At 35.6% G+C, this 14,212-nt stretch overlaps 1 long non-coding RNA gene across 1 annotated transcript; it reads right to left on the reverse strand.

The window, feature by feature from the left end:
- Positions 1–4,236: 4,236 nt before the first annotated feature.
- On the reverse strand, positions 4,237–12,470 carry LOC129924104 (uncharacterized). Its single transcript, XR_008776013.1, has 4 exons — positions 11,751–12,470; positions 8,510–8,683; positions 7,880–8,062; positions 4,237–4,368 (listed from the first exon to the last, which is right to left on the reverse strand). It is a non-coding gene; the product is annotated as an uncharacterized LOC129924104 (long non-coding RNA).
- Between the last annotated feature and the right edge of the window lie 1,742 nt (positions 12,471–14,212).

Below are 14,212 nucleotides of genomic sequence, written 5' to 3' on the forward strand. Positions count from 1 at the left end.
TCACATGACTCAGGCAACCCATTCCATGCTCTAATAGCACTAGGGAAGAAGGAGTATAAATTTCTTCTAGCATATGGGAAAGGGATTTTCCTTTATCTTTGTGTCTTTCTAAGTATTTTTTTAAGTTTTGTTTTTGTATTTGAAGTTTATAGTTTAATTTTTTTTGTATAATTGCTACTTTACTTTTGAAGTCTTCTGTCCTGAAGGATCTCTAAATGTAATAATTTTACTAGAGGTCTAACTATAATCAAATGTGAATATTTGTTAGTTCGGAATCTCACTGCTCTATCTTGTGTATTCTAGTTTCTTTATGTTTTTTTGAGTTGAGGGTTCCCAAATAGAGGACTCATTATCTATTGTTCAGTTGCATCACTGCATCATCTCTACTGTTGGTTCTCTTTACTCCCCTTTGGTCTTGTTCACATTTCTTTCTCGGCTCATCAAATACAGAGTACATCTTCCATGAACATTTCCAGCAGAATAAAACTTTTTGGTCTAATAACAAAGTCACTAAGTTTTGAGAATCCTCAAAAGCTGTCTATGACGATTCTCCGAGTCCAGTGTTTTCTCTGCCAAGTTGCAATTCTCTAGTTCTTAATAGAAAATCATTTTTCCACAATTGCTTATCCATGTGAAAGTGGAATCATTGGCCTACCAATTTTCCAAATATGTTTCAATTTTTTGTCAAAAGTTGTTTATAAAAATAAAGTACCCAGTTTATCTTTTCTTTTGAAAAGGATGAAAGAGCCATTTTTGCAAACCTGGTTGTTGACATCAAAACCATGTATTTGGTGAAGTCAATAAAGAGCAATGGTTTTAGCACATCCACAGATATTCCATCTTTAGTTCTTCTTTTTTAGGGTCCCCATTTGTGTTGGATGAAAAACTAAAATGAATGGCTCTTTGGTCCATCCTAACAAGGCCTCATATCTTATAGATTACTGATGTTGCTTCAAAAAAGAATACAATTATGTTCTATGCATTTCATGTGTCAATCTAGTCATGCATGTTAATTAGTGAATTAAACTCTGCTAAGTCACTGGTTTTACTGGCTGATTCAGGCAGCCCATTCTATATTCAAACTAGGGAAGAAAGAGCACTTGTAGGAATTAGGCCTAGCATATGGAATAAGAATATTGCCTGGATTGTGGTGTGAACAGATGAATGGGTCATTTCTCCATCCAGAATAAGACTTACTCTATTGCCATGATAGATCAATTCAGATTGACTTCTCTGCTTTTTCTTCAACTTTGTCAGTTTTTTAAAGCCATTGCAGTTCCATCAGCAAATATTCCATAATCATTGGCTAAAGTGTCAAACAGTGGGACTGTTATAAAATCTGTCCATGTATACAATATTATTTTTGTTTATCAAGTGGCTAACAGCCTTAGAACAAAGCTAAGAACGACATATCAATTCTGGAATCACATTCTTTGTTTTGCCTGTGTTGAATTTCTATGCTGATATAGCAATGACATTGCCATTATTATTATTTGCTTCATAAGCCATAGTTTTGATTACCACTTTGATAGGTTTGGATTTTTATATATTGCTTTGTAACAAATCAGCCTTGGCAAGGAATCATTCCTTCATCCAAAGTTGGCATGTTGAGATAGTTAGAAATAGTGCTGAGATGTTGAGATAGTTAGAAGTAGTGCTGAAATGTTGAGATAGTTAGAAGTAGTGGGTGACCCAGGGCTCTCCTGACTTCTAATAGACCACCATACAAAATGTCTTGAGGAAGTCAACCTTGTGGCATTCCATGAACATGTCCATGCTAGCCAAGATTTCTACTGCTGATAACAGTGCGAAGGTTCAGAGGAATCTTTTTTTTTCATAAATGCACTGAACACTTCTAAAGGAAATAGATAGATGATGTTATATTTAATCATCAGAGACTTTCACCCCACAACTTTGGATGATTTTCTATTAATGAAGCATACACTCTATACTGTCCTACTGATATGTTCAAACCCTGCCTCCTGCAGGAGGTTTGGACTAGGATGTAATAATCATCAAACCTGAATTAACATGTAAAACAAACTACAAAAAGGTCCTCTCCGATGAATTGATAGGTAAAGAGTATTTGAATGAAATGGGATATATAAATAGTTTTAACTTAATGATTAACATAACATGAAACAAACCTAAATGTCTTCAAATTCATCATAGCAATGAACAAGTTGATCAGGACCACGACAGCATCAAGAATGTAAACTCCATACAAAACGTAGCCAACCACCTCAATGACTTTCAGCAGCTCACTGTGTTATCTCTGAGTCATCATTAATCTGACTGCTATTAGTTTCTTCTTTAATAGCTGGTGCCTGAGAGTTCCCCATACCAAAGGAAGCCCAGAACAATGTCCCAGTGGTCTCTAAGAGGCTGAAAAAAAAGTCTTTGGTCAGCAAATAAAATATTTTTAAGTACATTTGGGAATAAATTAATTCCTGTAAAATCTAGTAAATTTAATATCATCTAGCTAATTTAATATATCATCTTGTAAACTTAAACATCTTAACTAGTGATCAGCTTTCAAAGTATTTAACTTTAAACACTACCAATAAAAGCCATAATTTATTTATTTTAAGTTTTAAGGTCACTTGCAGAAAAAATTTATTTCTTTTGAGTATGTCTATACAACCTGAAGTTATTTTGCTTTGCAAAAAAAACATCCATAAATTAAATATAAAAAACCTTCACCTTGTAAGTCAAATGACTCTACCCTGCAAAGTTCTCATTCTTGGAAATACTGTATAGGCTTATTTGTCCACATATAAAGGCAATCATGACTGAAATAGATGAAGGTAAACTTGCCAACACCTATGGAATAATAACTAGATTAAGATACTTTTCGCATAATTTCATTAAGTTGGCTAAAGTAAACTTGACTTACACTAATGTTGTTATTATAATAACCTGTGTTCAAATCCTTCATATCATCATGATTAAAATATTACGCCTTGGCCAAGAATCCTTAGCCCTTCATGCAATAGGAAGGAAGTTTCTGTCCAAGTGCAAGTAAGTGGATTTGTATAATCTGAATTGGTTGAATCTAGTGGATTTTTTCCTAAATAGACCTACTCAATAATGAATAATCTACAGAAGATAATAAACAAAGTGAAATTGAAACACTTTAATTAACTAATTAAACAAGTAAACAAGTATAGTTATATCTTTGAATCACCAAGTTTTCAGTTCCAATAAAGAAATTTTTAAAGCCTAACTAATAATATGAGAGGCACAGTGGGGAGTGGTAGAGCACTTGGCTTATGAACACAGGTCCCAGGTTCGAATCCTAGAAGACTGAAATTTTTACTTTCAGGATCTTAAAGGCCCCTCATAGTCAACCCAGATCTAATGGGTACCTGACATTAGTTGGGGAAAAGTAATGACGGCTATTGTGCTGGTCACATGACTTTAGCTAACCATAGGCCACAGAAACAGATGACCTTTACATCATTATAGACATCATGGTCTGAAAGAGGAACTTACTTTTTTAATAATATGAGCTAAAATAAACCTTCAGCAATGTATGGAAGTGAGACCTGGACACTGACAAAGACATCTGAAAATTTACTTAACACTTGGGAAAGAAAAATTCTTAGGAAAATCTATGGTGCCATACAGGATGAAACAGGGTGGAGGACACGCACTAACCATGAGTTATATCAATTATATGAAGACCCACCAATAGTGAACGAAATAAAAAAGAACAGACTACATTGGGCAGGTCACCTTGAAAGAATGTCAGACAACAGAGGGGCGAAAATCGTATACAGGCAAAAACCAAAAGGCAGGCGACCCAAAGGCAGACCCCGAATGCGATGGATAGATGACATGGAAGCAGATCTGAAGCAGCTAGGGGTTAGGGCGTGGAGACGAAAGGCCCAGGAGAGATCTGAATGGAAGGATGTGTTAAAGCAGGCCAGAGCCCTCCATGGGCTGTAGCGCCACTGGGATGGATGGATGAAAATAAACCTTTGCTCTAATATTGTAATTCTTCTTATAATTATTATAATTTCCTAGAGCCTTAAGTTTCAAGAGATTCTAGACAAGTATGAGGATGTCCTCAACTTTTCTCGGACATTTTTAGATGTACTAGAAAATAGAGGAACACCATTGTATGAATTTATATTTCATTTTTGGCATTGTAATAATTTATATGTAAGGCACTATTTTTTATAAAAAATTTCCTTCAGGTTAATAAAAAAAATATTATTATAAAAAATGAGCTCATAATCATATCATGGCAGCTGCCAGCATCCAAATTTGAAAAAGGGGCAAAAAATTCAAAAGTAGTGTCCCTTCATAGTGTGCACTAAGAAATGTTTGTATGATGTAGCAGGTTTGCAGCAGTAGTATACTCTGAGGGAAAAAAAAAAGCTGCCCTGTCCACTAGCCCTGAATCAGAGGCATACAGATGTATGAATTGTGGCAAAGTCTGCCGTTCTAGAATTGGCTTGATTAGCCACACCAGATTCTGCCCCGTCTCAAGATTAAGCCAAAACCAGTGACTCATTTGGGCGCATCCATTGCTTTTTGAGACAAAAAACCTGAAATTCTAGCCTGAATTGCACAGTCCACAACAGCCCTTTCAAAACTTAAAATAATATGGACAGACAAGGCATAGCTCTCGGCACCAAAATCAGAATGATGCGTTCCCTGGTCATGGCCACATTTTTATATGCTTGTGAGTCTTGCATGCTAACTGCAGGCTTAGAGAAGAGGATCCTAGCAATGGAATTGAGATGCTACAGAAGGATCCTAGGTATCACATTCAAAGATCGCATCACAAACCAAGAGATTAGAGACAAGGTTACAGCAGCAATTGGACCCCATAATGACCTGCTAACTATCGTAAACAAAACATGATTAAAATATAAGGCCATATTCCAAGGTCTTTGGGGCTCGCAAAGACCTTCTTTCAGGAAAAAGTGCCAAGAAACAGAAGAAGAGGCAAACAGAAAAAGCGATGAGAAGACAACATAAAAGAATAGACAGGCCTGCCATTGAAAGAGGTTCTAACTAAGGCAAAAAGACAGAGGAATGGAGAAAGATGGTTGACAAATTTTGTGTGGTGCCCGAAGGGTCCAAGAGACTAAGGGATAGGTTAAGGTAAAAAAGTAGAGTTTTATTGCTACTTACTACCCAAGCCTTCATTTTCTTTATTTCTTTCCTTTTAATGTTATGTGATGGTGGTTCTGCAATGGCAATTTACTTATAATTCTGCACTTTATGCAATTGTCAATAACATTTAGTTTCAGCAAGTTGTTGTTTTTTTTAATGTGTAGAGTTCTTGTATTGCAGTGACAAAGCTCTCTGTTTTAAGGTCATCCTACTAGTTAACATTTGTTCCTATTACACAAGGTTCAATGCTTGGCTTACCTCTCACTTGGGACAAATATTTATTGTTATTAATAGTAATATCTAATAATAGATTATAATTTTTTATCAGATCATTTAATTAATTTTTTTAAATCAGGAGAATTTTCTCACTTTTCAGTTAATCTTTAAAGTTTAGATTTAGCCAATGGTGTAGATGTGTCTTTAGTATTTTACAAACTTGATATGGTTTATATTTAGCAACTCTGCAGTTTTTTTTTTTATAATACATAAATACATTTTATCTCCTTCTGTGAGAAGATAAAAATTGCAAATCTGTTTTTTATGTTGCTTGCTAATTTTTACTAATTTTGTAATTATATATTTAATTTACTAAACCTTCTACATCACATTTTTTTGTATCAGACTATGATTAAATTTGTAGAAATGTAATAGATTTGTTCACTTAGCTTTACATTGGATAAAGATGACTTCTGCTGTTATCAAGTCTAAGACATAAACATGATTAATTCATCTCTTGGAACTGTTCTTTGAGGACAAAACTGAGAATAGCAACAAAATGTGACTTCCATTTCTCACATGGATATGTGACTGTTGAGATGATGATTGTGTTTAATATGGTGGATTATTGTCTCAAAAACAGCAGTGCTGAACAACTGAAGAGAACAGCACACTATTTTTCCTTGGCACAGTTTGCAAAGACCTCAAAGATCAGTCGCAAAAAGCTGTCTAGAAGAAGAAGTCTCAAAACCATAAGCTTGGCTGGTCCTTATAGATTTTAACCTTTGGAAAATAGCCCAGCCTTTCTTATTTAGCATGCTACATCATGATAGGCATCTCCATCATTTGCTATGATGCTGCCTAGGTATGTGAACTTATCTAGCTGTTCAAACTTTGAGTGACCAATTTGATGGGGGCAACAGTTGCCTGATATCCTGGTTGCATAATTTTAGTTTTATCCAAGTTTATGTGGAGGCCAATTTTGGGTGCCTCTCTATCTAGGCTCTCCATCATTTCTTGGCCCAGTAGTGCAATGTCATCTGCGAAGTCAAAGTCCATCATTCAATTCCCTGAAATACTGAAGGCAGTCTGGATCATTGCTCTCCTCATTATGTACTGGATGGCAAGAAGGAAGAGGAAGGAATACAATATTCACCCATCTCAATGTTAAAGAACTCTGTTGTTCCTTCTTGTTTTAATGCAGCAGCTAAATTGGCTGATGAGATGTTGAAGGCATTGGATGAATTTTTAGGGATGACATATTCTCTATTTCCATAGCCATTTTCAATGGATACTATCAAATGCTTGTTTGAAATCTACAAAACTGATCATTAGCCATTGTTTGCATTCAAGACTTTGTTCTATAATGTTTCGTAGAATGAAAATCTTTTCAGCACATGATCTGCCTCTTTGGAAGACTGCTTGCTCTTTTCTGATCTCGTCCACAGCCTGTTGAAGTCACCTCTTTTCAGCACTATTCAGTTGAGATGACTACAATATATGAAAGAATGTTGAATGGCTTTTATAATTAGCCTTAACCCTAAAACCTCGGTATTTAATACAAGTCACAAAATTAGTGTTTATGGTTAACCCGTTTAACTCTAGAAACAGGTCTTAACAAGCCTCAATTTATTGGCTGTCAACACAACAAGTCCTGAGACATTTATTGAATTTCTTTTTCCCAATATATTCTTGATCCCTTAACATTTACTTTACTGAAAGTGTTTTGAAGGATATGAAGAATTAAAAAAAAAGTTTTCTGATCAAAAAATGCATGGAAAAAAAAGACTAGAAGGACAATATCAGTTTCAATTTGAACAGAGTGAAGCATTAAATTCAGATCTACAACAGCTTGGGGTTAGGGCTTGGAGACAAAAGGCCCAGGAGAGATCGGAATAAAGGGTTGTGTTTAAGCAAGCCAGAGCCCTCCATGGGCTGTAGTGCCACTGAGATTGATGGATGGAAGCATTTCATTTCTATCAGAAGGAGGGAAAATAAACAAAACTACTAAGACATAAGCTCTCCTTTTTCATTGTGCCTAGATAGCAATTTACTCCTTCCACATTGGAAACATGAGCACAAAAGAGACTTCATTAGAACTACATGCAAATGTATGCATTTTAAAACAAGCACTGTAAAGAAGACTCATGCAACCCTCTGCATGGGGATGTCTCTAAGCTGAACTGTCCAAGGATATTTTTCCACCTACTGGATACAGAATGTTTTATGACAATTCTGTATATTTCAACAGCCAGACAGGTGCTTGAATTTGTTTTAACAATTTAAAAATAGTTAAAAACATTTACAGCCATCTAATTTTTAAATGGTCAAAATATAAACTATAACATTTTTTCAGTGTAAACCTAACAATTTATTGTTAATAATAGTAGATCTTTTTTATATATTTTGATTGAAAATGTTTTTTAAAATTGTTATCTTTGTCATGATGTATTCATTTTTCTTTTTTTAGGGCATGACATTTTTTTTTTGTTGCCCATTTTCACTGAGAAAGTCAATAAGTTCAAATATTTACCTTCACAGTGAATCAGTTGGTTGTCAGCAAAGTATCCATTGGTTTTTGTATAGATCACACCTTCAGTGGAGTAGCCAGCAGTATACAAAGCCAACATGGTGATGTCCATGTAGTTCCACATCTGAGAGAAGTAACCTTTCACACCTTCCTCCCATAACTGTTTGCACTCAGCCCAGAACATACCTGGACATACTAACATCGCTGATTATACTGATAAAAAGTACATCAAAAATATCATTGGGAATTTTAAAATAAATATGTGCCTAACCTCAACCCCTACAAAGCTGGATATGCAAATATAACTGATTATACCTATCCCAGGATATTCACATTGGTAATTACATTTAGCCTGGTATAATTGGATATACAAATATAAATAATTGGTACTCAGCTAAAAGCCTAACTGTAAATACTTGGAAATACAATTATAAGAAATAAGATCTTACTTATAAGAATTTGATTTCACAAATAAAAATAGCAACCTGGCTCTTTCAGATTGTTATTGACCCAAGTTTAAACCCTTCCTGAAGTCATCCACTGCAGAACTGCAAGACGTTTGTGTTAAACCATAATATTTATTTATGAAAGAACATATGAAGCTTAAAATTTCATAAAATCTAGAAAACTCACCTAATACATAAAACATAATCATTCCATTCACAACTCCTTCAATGCCTTTAAATAAATGTACACTTTGAAATGAAGACATAACTGAGTTCTTATAAACAGCAGCTCCAAGAATGCAGTATAGAAACAAATATAATTTGTACATTTCATGAATGGTGTTTTTTAATTTTTTCAAATCTGAAAAAAAAAAGGAGGTAAAAATGTTTTCTTAAAAGATACCTAATAAAATTGTAAAAAGAAAAAAAAAATTCATCATCATCATCATCAAACTCCATTTGAGTGAGGGCTTGAGAGGCTCAAATCCTCTCTTGCAAAAACCCTGGACAGAAACCCTGCTGTCTTGCGAAGTGCATACATGTCGCCATACAGTCGAGAATTTTTGGTTTCCCAGATCTGTTGAGACGGAGATCAGCAAGTCTGGGGCAGTCAAACAGAATATGAGGCACGGTTTCCTCTTCTTCCCCGCAGTGGATGCACCATGAATCAAAATTTGGCCATAGCCCTGAGAAATATGAGCCAAAAGGACAATGGCCTGTCCTGCACTGTGCTATAATAGCTTGCTCAGACCTGGACAGTCTCCACCATGGGGAAGTGTGGTCAGGGCGTCTCATGCGCTCCCAGACTCCACAGGCTTTTTGAGACTTGTCCCAGCACTCAAACCACTTTTCCATTTCTGTTTTTTGAATTATAGCCAGAGCATGATGAAAACTTACAGCCTGTTCAGTGGGTGGAATTTGCCCTCCCTGGTGGGCCAAGGAGTCTGCAATAGTGGAAAAGCTGGCATCCACAAAGTGGGGAGCCCGAGCAGACATGCTCCAATCACTGTATTTAGGAGCAGTCCGTTCACAGACTACAGCCTAGCTGTGCAAATTTATGGCTCTAGGACTGCTCTTGAACAACTTGATAAAATACAGTGCCAAGCACTAAGATTTGTCTGTGGAAACTTAAGGACAAGTCCAGTAAATGCGGCTGAAATAATGGCTAATGTAGGTCCACTAAACCTTAGGAGGGAAAGGTCAGTACTGACCTGCTTTGAGCGGTATAAAAGGCTGGATGAATACCTCCCAGCTAGAAAACTAGTGGATGGTTGGAGATACAGAAGACGTATTCAGATGCTGGCCTCTCCACCAACTGACAAAACATTCAACGTTTTCATCCCCTTCCTCCTTGGTGTCGCCCAACGACCCCAGACATACGTTTGAAACTAGTAGACCCTAATATACGTTTGAAACTAGTAGACCCTAATGCCACTAAGCTAAGTCGTTCATCTAAAGACCTTCAAATTCTAGCATTGGAGACCATTAATACCTTCAAGCTCAGTGCTATTTTTGCATTCACTGATGGGTCGGCATCGATAGATTCTGAAAGAGCAGGCTATGGAGCCTACATCGACTTTCTTGGCTCTCACTCAGTCAAAATCTTTGGTCCATGTGGTAGTGTTTGCAGTTTCAATGCGGAGACTATGGCAGTCTGTGAAGCCTTAAAAGTCATTGACTTTAACTCGGCGAGGGACAATTGAGGGCAACACAGATTGTTGGGGTCACTGACTCAAAATCTGTACTACAGGCTTTGCAAAGCCCCGAACCATGGCCTCCCAATATCGACACTGTCATCATGGCTTCACACAACATAAAACAACGCTATGGCACCCCTGTAATAATGCAGTGGGTACAGAGTCACATAGTTGTAAAAAAAATAAAAAAATATTAAGAAATTATATTTAGAAACTGAGTTGTCCTTAAAACATAATAAGAATTATTTCCTACGAGAAAAAAAAAGCCTATCATGAAAATTACAAAAAATGTAGCATTTTTTAAATTTTCAGAATAATACATTTTCAAAATATATTTTCTTTTAAATTATGATTACTAGAACCTAATTTAAGGCCTACAATAATTATTTTTAGTATTATTTGAGCAAAGATCAACACTAATCATGTATATATGAATTGTCCTAATTTAATAGATTTTCTTCTTGGAACATATGTTTAAGACTAAGATACCTGCTTTCATACATCACAAAGCTCTGCATACAGTACAGTATCTTATAAGTTTGTTCTCTACATTTAATTTTTTTTTTTTTTACTTCTGTTTGTAATAAATAAAAATAATGAAGTAAATTGTCTTTAAACCCAAAGATTAAGAAAATATTCCATAGTAATAGTGATTTTAAAATGTTTTATCTGAACTCATGCAGATAAAGCTGCATTGGGGGTGGCTGTACTACTTAAACAGTGTTAACATTTTAAGCTTTAATACAATGAATAACAAAAAAAAATAACTACACACATACTGCAGGTCAAGATACAGACACAAATATAAACAAACACTAGGGGCAACAATTGATATTTATAACAAACATATTTATGAAAGTAGAGTGAGTACAGAGGAATGAGTGAGAAATGTAAAAGTTTTGCTGTTAAACAAACCAAGAGGTGATGGGAGCTTTACATGGATGCACCAATATTAGAAACTTGTCTTGGATAAAAATGGCTATTAGATATGAACAGAAAAAAAGTAATTAGTACTTACTTCTTTTTTTTTTTTTTTTGTACTATTAAGTTAAGTTAATTTTATTGTAGGTTTTGTTTTGGTAAAAAAAAATGTTTATAAACTATTTCATATGAATTTGTTGACTGGTTAAATTAGGAAACAAATGGTTACTGGTAAAAATACTTATATATTTATTTATTTGAAAATTTAATGAGTAACCTTTTATATATATGTGACACATGCTCAGGGGTGGACTGGGTATCAAAACCAGCCCGGGCATTTCTAAATCATCCGGCCCATAAATTGTATATTATATGATGGGCATCCAGTTCTAGGTCTACCTGTCTTCAAAATCATTGTTAAATTGATAATGACATAATGTATCGATAGATGTACACATGCTTAAAGTGAACACTATGTCCTTATAAGGAATAAAGGCTTTATGTTGCTTTTTAATGGTAAAGTGTATCTAGACTCTAGGCCCTAAAAGGAAGAAGCTCTATCGATGTAGGCTATTACATTATTTCGGAAAATGTGTTTAGATTAAATTACTAGGCCTTAGTAGAGTCTGTAAAAGATTTTTAAGGAAATACTTCGCTCAGAGGACCAGTCACATGAAAAAGGAATACTATGAAAAATGTAACAATTTAATATTCAAATATTGGCATCCATGTGGCCTTTATAGCCTTTATTATCTTATAAAATACAGACAAGACATGTGTGGTGATGATTTCAAAAAAGAAGATACTTACTGTAGTCCTACCAGCCCATTTGGATACCGGCCCACTGGGCATTTGCCTGAATGCCCGTATAGCCAGTCCGCCCCTGCACATGCTACAAATGCTTATTCACATTAGATGATTTAATTTAATGATTGTACTTTTTTTTTATTTCATAGTTTATTTATTTCACATCTCATTGCAAATGCCAAGATTGAAGATCATTTAGCCAGCATGTGGTATGCTGGTGCTTCTTGGTTTCAGCATCAAGGCTTTCCTATTAAGCTTGTAATATATAATCTAGATCTAGACTCTAGTAATAGTAATATCATCTAGTCTAGAACTATTCTATCTAGATCTATATCTATCTAATTTCTAAATCTTGGAAATCGGTCTTCATTTTCAGAAAAAAAAAATGATCTTTAGTCTTTAAAGTTTAGAAATATTACAATCCCATTTCGCGGAATTTAAATAGTTAAATAGATCTAGAAGAGGCTAGATCTATTAATCACAGAACTTCGGAAATTTTTCACTCAAATCTAATCTATGATATAATCAAAAGTTTATTGCCTTTTAGTTTCCATGGAGATAACAAAAAATGTCATGTTTCGACAATCTAGATTATGTAGGTCTGTGATCTTACCCTTTACCTTTTTTGACTTCAGATTTTCTCATTATAAGGAGATGTGAGTTCAGAACTAAGACCTATATATATTTATTGTATCATATGTCTGTGGTTCAGAAGCTCGAAATGCAGAAAATAAATTTAAAAAATAAAAAAATGTAGCTGGTGGCCCCCCCCCCCCCTCTTCTCGTACCCTACTGGGTGGATACTTTAGAGATTGTTTAGGCTAAATCTGTTTTTTTTTTGTTTTTAAGTAGGCCCTATATTTTTTCAATCATTGCTAAATTTATGTATTATCAAAATACAAAATACGCGTAGGACGTAATCATCTTCTTTTTTTAAGTAACGTCTGTATTATAAAAGATAAGAAGATTATAAATGTCTTGTAAAATTATTAAAATCACTTGCGTCCCCATTCTACTGCAGATTGTCCCTAGCTTTATTCACGCCTGTAATGAAAATTACATCTCTCTTCTTTAATTCAGAAAATCTTTTTAATAAGAATAACTAACATACTATTCAAAGATTAAAGTCAATTCAGCTAATCACAAATCAAGTCTCTTGGGTTTGTTAACTATTCTGAGTGTTACGTAAGTTTTTTTAATGTCAGAAATGCATATTTTCAGATGATAAACCGTAGGCCTACTCGCGTATTTTCGTGTCCATTTGCGTACAAAATACGCAAGATGCGTACTTATAGGCAACTCTTCTTTTAGGTCAGTGACACGCCGGGTACGCTATTCTCTGCCTCACCGTGGCAGTAGGACGTGGAAACAATCGCTAGTGGACGTAATTACACTAAATGAGTATCAACACAAGACTCTTGTGGAAGGGTCTAATCTCCAAGGGAATATCGATAATAACCCAGGCACCGTTCCACAAGAAACAGTAGTTACACCAAAGGCGAGTCCTGCACGGTTAGCTTGATAAAACATAGAAAAATGGTGGGGATTCCCGGTGTGCTCGTCCTTCGGCCATGTATTCTAGTTCATGCACCGGAGTGCCCGACACATTTTTTATATAGACATTGACTTGGACCTCATCCAGACATAGCAGTTTGTTCGATCAGACTTGTTCGTAGAAAAAAAAAGATGCTGCGTTTGACTTGATACATTGTTAGCTGCAATTTGCGTTAAGTGGGTGCGTGAGTGTGTGTTTACTCGAGCTACTTATCAGCACCAACATTTGTGGAGCTTTTATTGAAGCTTAGCTCAACACTAACTGGAATGTGTTGCTGAGAGGCCAAAACCGATTGGCTACGGCTTGGCTAGCTAACATGGGGGGCTCGAGTACGAATCCCGACTTAAGCGGAGTTGTGTTTACTGATAAACACGGGAAAGAGAATGGACCATAGTGCACACTGAGCATGCTGTAAGCAATTACATCAAGTTGGTGCACACTGAGCATGCTGTAAGCAATTACATCAAGTTAGTGCACACTGAGCATGCTGTAAGCAATTACATCAAGTTGGTGCACACTGAGCATGCTGTAAGCAATTACATCAAGTTGGTGCACACTGAGCATGCTGTAAGCAATTACATCAAGTTAGTGCACACTGAGCATGCTGTAAGCAATTACATCAAGTTGGTGCACACTGAGCATGCTGTAAGCAATTACATCAAGTTGGTGCACACTGAGCATGCTGTAAGCAATTACATCAAGTTAGTGCACACTGAGCATGCTGTAAGCAATTACATCAAGTTGGTGCACACTGAGCATGCTGTAAGCAATTACATCAAGTTAGTGCACACTGAGCATGCTGTAAGCAATTACATCAAGTTAGTGCACACTGAGCATGCTGTAAGCAATTACATCAAGTTAGTGCACACTGAGCATGCTGTAAGCAATTACATCAATTAGTGCACACTGA

The sequence above is a fragment of the Biomphalaria glabrata genome, unplaced genomic scaffold, assembly GCF_947242115.1.
Source record: "Biomphalaria glabrata unplaced genomic scaffold, xgBioGlab47.1 scaffold_27, whole genome shotgun sequence".
Classification (NCBI taxonomy): Eukaryota; Metazoa; Mollusca; class Gastropoda; family Planorbidae; genus Biomphalaria; species Biomphalaria glabrata.